This window comes from Papaver somniferum, chromosome 10, assembly GCF_003573695.1.
Source record: "Papaver somniferum cultivar HN1 chromosome 10, ASM357369v1, whole genome shotgun sequence".
Classification (NCBI taxonomy): domain Eukaryota; kingdom Viridiplantae; phylum Streptophyta; class Magnoliopsida; order Ranunculales; family Papaveraceae; genus Papaver; species Papaver somniferum.
This window is the reverse complement of record NC_039367.1, coordinates 5356127-5361012: the sequence shown is the minus strand read 5'-3', so window position 1 is coordinate 5361012 and position 4886 is coordinate 5356127. Positions and strand designations below refer to the sequence as shown.

The 4886-nt window shown below is 35.2% G+C and overlaps 1 long non-coding RNA gene across 1 annotated transcript; it reads right to left on the bottom strand.

Annotated features, from left to right (window-relative positions):
• Positions 1–423: 423 nt before the first annotated feature.
• LOC113319188 lies at positions 424–3847 on the bottom strand. The gene is made up of 6 exons (XR_003345195.1): positions 3291–3847; positions 3127–3166; positions 2455–2635; positions 1653–1752; positions 1069–1150; positions 424–766 (listed from the first exon to the last, which is right to left on the bottom strand). It is a non-coding gene; the product is annotated as an uncharacterized LOC113319188 (long non-coding RNA).
• Between the last annotated feature and the right edge of the window lie 1039 nt (positions 3848–4886).

Here is a 4886-nt window from a genome sequence, read left to right as displayed (position 1 = left end):
TAATACTACATTGATATCTAATGAATAAGATCTCTCTCTTCTCTATATTTCTCATTAAACACGTTATCAGCACGAGGGGGAGTGTTTTAGGGCCTTTGGCCCAAATGTGCGGCCCGTCTATATGTAACCAGGGTTGACACTCTTGCCTATAAATAGAGGCTTATTCCTATGTAATACTACATTGATATCTAATGAATAAGATCTCTCTCTTCTCTATATTTCTCATTAAACAGAATACTAATTCAAACGAGAATGTTCCGTTATTTTCTTGGTAACGATTCAGATTTTTGTATTCAAATTTTGGGAATCTGAAACCCATTCAGATTTAGATTTGGTGTTACTGGAATTCCTTAAGATTCATATTTTGGGTATCTGAAACTGATTTTGGAATCTACACCATTATGATTCAAACTGAACTTAATTAACTTCATTAATTATTTTTTTTAAAGAAATAGAATCTCTGAATACAAATGGAAAGATAAATACTAGCAACCTTACATATCGAACATTAAAACTGAATTCTGTCTGTTGTCACCCTGCCAGTCTAATTTGGTTGGTCGCTCTTCGAGTTAAATAAGCTTTTGACCACTTAATCATGTCACAGCTTGAGACATCTCCAAGTACTCCATCTCTCTCGCATAACATCGCACTTACATCCATCAATCATGCAATCATAATCTTCATTATTTTGCGGCTTTGCTCTATCAACATATGTGACTCAAAAAGCAAAGACCAAATGAAGAAGGTGCTGCTGGATCCCAATATCCTGTATAACAAGACATCAACTTCGTATAAGGACATTTATAGTGAGATTAGTAGGGGGAAACGAAGAGATATCATGATTTCTATTACGTAATTTAAATATCACAGTTCAAAGGCTGAGAGTAAAATAACCGCTTAATATTTATGTAACAAACACATATATATACACAACACTTGTGTCTATGTGTCGTCCACATTTCCAAACTTGTATACATCTGATTAACGTTAGATTTCTATGTGGTTCTCACATATGCATGCAATGTGTGTGCAAGTTCTCCTGCCGAAAATTGTGAAAGCTGCTCATACCTTGTCCATTGTGCAGATTCCTGAACATTTGCTTGGGATAGTTCTGCTTCCCAATAGTTGTTTAGCTTCTCATTTCCTGTCGCTGCATATCACCACATTTGGCATTAGATAGGGTACTAGTGACCATAATCAATTAGAACTCAATAGTAAAGCTTGATGACAAATGATAGAGCATCCAAAAAAGAGTTCAAGTAGTGTTGGACACGTGTGTTGACAACCCAAAAATCAAGAAGGACATCCCTTGTTACGCAGGATGCTGAACTACGTATACTTGAGAAAACAATACCTAACTATATAGAGTATGAACAAGCATAAACTGGAATACCATGCAAAACATCACACTTGCTCAATAAAACCCTCACGTTGCGCACTAGGTTCGAAGTTTCATAACATTCCAAAATACTTAAACGCACTAGCTCCCACTTTTTTGATCCATTGACACTTGTATGCAAGCATGTTCATCGCTTACAAGTATTTTCATTCTCTTCACAGATAATATAAACAATGTGGCATTTTCAACTATAGTTAGAATAAAGACCAAGTAATAGAATCAGCCTCATGAAACTTTTGGTAAACTCAGTTACCTGTAGATTGCATAGCCGCAAAAATGGAGCATTAAGAAGCCAACAAGGAAGCCAGTACCTCAAGAAAATACTCCCAAAACATCTACACCAGGTAGTCCTTCTGAGAAAGATGAGAAACCAGGATCAAACACCTACTAGAGTTTGATCTACATGCGTTAAGATACCTATTCAGAGTTTTTGTGTTTCATATTGCCAGTGAAATGTAGTTCATATGACTATCACCCAAACAGATAACGTTTCAATTATATAAGTGGAGACTTTGTTGACTTTGATGTGTGCCATAACTTATGCAGAAAAAAGAAGCACACATAGACAGACCAGAACTGATTCCCCCAACCCCAACACACACCAGAACTGATTCCAAGTTTGTCCGATTCACATGGTGTTATTAAGATTGGTATGCCAGGGTAAAGTAGCCTGAGTTTCAGTGGTTCCAAAATCTTAATAAGCAAATGAAGCCGACATGCATAAATATCCAACAGAAAATCAATTCTCAATATAAGAATTACAGGAAAATATTTTATTAAAAGAGTAAAACAACCTTCAGACAGAACCAAATATAAGAAGGATGGACAAGATATTCATTATTCCTAGAGTATTGAGAAACAAAGTGGTATTATAGTTCAATTCACATTTCCTAATAGATTTCCGGTGCCCAACAGAAAAAGAGGATTGGGAGATAGTCCCTTTACACTTTTTATTGTGCTCCCACTAAAGATTTGGTAACAGAATGAACTTACTAACTTCCTCTACTATTTATATATCACCAGTACGCTGCTCTACTTCACAAAACGGGACTTACCAGGAAGTGACTCAAGTCACATCATTTCTGACCGGAGCCAGCTTCAACCGATTTGATTGCCTCTGCTTCAATAGCAGCCTCTGGACCAATGCTCATGTTACTCTGTTGACTCCATCAGGGACCATTTTCCTAAGAGAGCCATAGCTATCATCTTCCCACCAAGCTCCGCAGGATTTTCATGCTGCATCAGAAAAAAGATAATGACATGAGATAAATGCATAACAAGACCAGGTCCGCTAATACCTAAAAGAAGAAAAAACAGCAGTCGCAGTGAAGCTGCTAGAGATTAAAGTTGCATTATAATCAATCAAAATGAAGATTAAAAACCACAAAAAATCATTTCACTAGGTACTTGCTCATTACAATCAAGACACCAAGTTCCAGCTCTGTTTTCTATCAAATGAAGCAATGCTACTGTGATACTAGAAACTCTACCAATCCTTAACAGTATTGATCCATACATAATAGCTAGCCATCAACAAACTGATATTAAAAAACAAAGGGGGTTTAAAAGAATGGTAACCAATCATGTTCCACTAAGCATGAATTTGAGATGAATTTGAGATAACACGATTACGAAAATAAAAGAGAATATTGAAACCTAAACAACACAAGTAAGCTAATTACAGATTTGGTACTTATGAGAGTAACTGAAAAGAGATAGGTTTTTACCCTTGTAAGAGTCAGGACACCATCAATTGCCAATAAACACCTGCAAACATCAAACCCTTTTAAGTATCAGTGAGATATAAACAGCATCTAAGGATTAAATGTTTAGTGAAGAAATTAATAACAATAAAGAACAAATGGAAAATTGAAGGTTCGAAGATCATTACCTTCAACTTCTATAGAGAAAAAACAAAATGGAAGTAGGGTTTTAGAAGGTAGAACGAAAATCAGGTTCCTTATACGGCTAAGTCTGAACAGCTATGGGTTGAGAAGGTAAAGAAACAGGTAAAATTGTGCGTGTAGTTCGGTGATTCAGGGTCAGGGTTTCGTAGTACTCAGTCGTATAAACTCCGAAGAGGAAGAAAACTCAACAATTCTCTCTTCAACTTTTATATGACTGAATGATACGATTGAAAAACAAATCAATGAAATAAAGAAACTAATTTTGGTGGAAATCTGCCAAAAGCTTCGATCATAACGGAGGAGAAGACCTCTGTTTGTAGAATCAAACACATTGACCTAAAAGATTCTTATCTAGGAACACCTCTATTCGTAGATAAAACCATAATAAAATTTTCTGAAAGTATAATAGAAAAAACGGAACAAAAAATACAAGGCTGGATAGGAAAATTTTAGCTCAATCTAGTAAGATGATACTAAATAAAACCATTTTAGCTAACTTGGCTAGTTATAAAATGAGTTGTTTATATTGCCCAAGAAGATAACTAATAAAATAGGTGTTATTCAAAGGAACTTCTGGTGGGGGAAAGAAACAAATTACAAAGGTTATTATCCTAAATCTTACTCTTGCCTGTGCAAACCAATTAGTAAAGGAGGTCTGGGTTTCAGGAATGCCCATAAGTTCAATTTAGCTCTTATAGCTAAGCTTGCATGGAGAATTATGAAAGAACCAAAAGCTCTATGGGTATCCCAACTGAAACCAAGGTATTTCAAGAGAAACTCTGCTTTTACAGCAAAAATCCCTACTTCTAGTTCTTGGATTTGGAAATGCATATACAAAGGAATAATTCTAGTAGAACAAAGTAGTATTTGGGAAATAGGAGATGGAATGAAAGTCAACATTTGGGAGGATAACTGGATACCTGAAATGACTGAAAAACTTACAAATTACAAAACTATTCATAACTTTTCTTTAGTTCTAGTCGGGGAACTATTAGACATCAATACAAAAAGGTGGAATGAATCTTTAATCTATTCTTTATTTCCTAGCGGTATAGCTCAGAAAATTTGCAAAATTAGGTTGGCAGGAGAAGATACTCTGAGATGGCTTCTTAATTAATCGGGAAAGTTCACCGTAAAGTCTATGTACAAAAAGCTAAATGAAAAAACCATAAATAATTATAATTTAGGACAACCTGATATCTTTTGGAAGAAACTTTGGGATACATAAACATCTCAAAGGATAAAAAAAATTGCTTGGAAATGTCTTCAGAATGCTGTTTCAACTAACTTTAAACTGTCTAGGTTTAAAGGTGATATCTCACCTTCTTGCTCTTTTGGTTGCAATGAACCTGAAACAATAGAACATCTTTTCTTACACTGCAAGTTTGCAAAATCTGTATGGGCTACTGATCCTTATCCTGTAGATATACAATTTGCTAGAACTACAACTTTTTTGGAAGTCTTTAAGGAATGGCTAGAAAAGAAAATCCTTTGATCCCCATTGAGATAATAATGACCAAATTTTGGTTCATATGGAAGAAAATATGCAATAGAGCTTTTGACAACCAACAACAAACTCA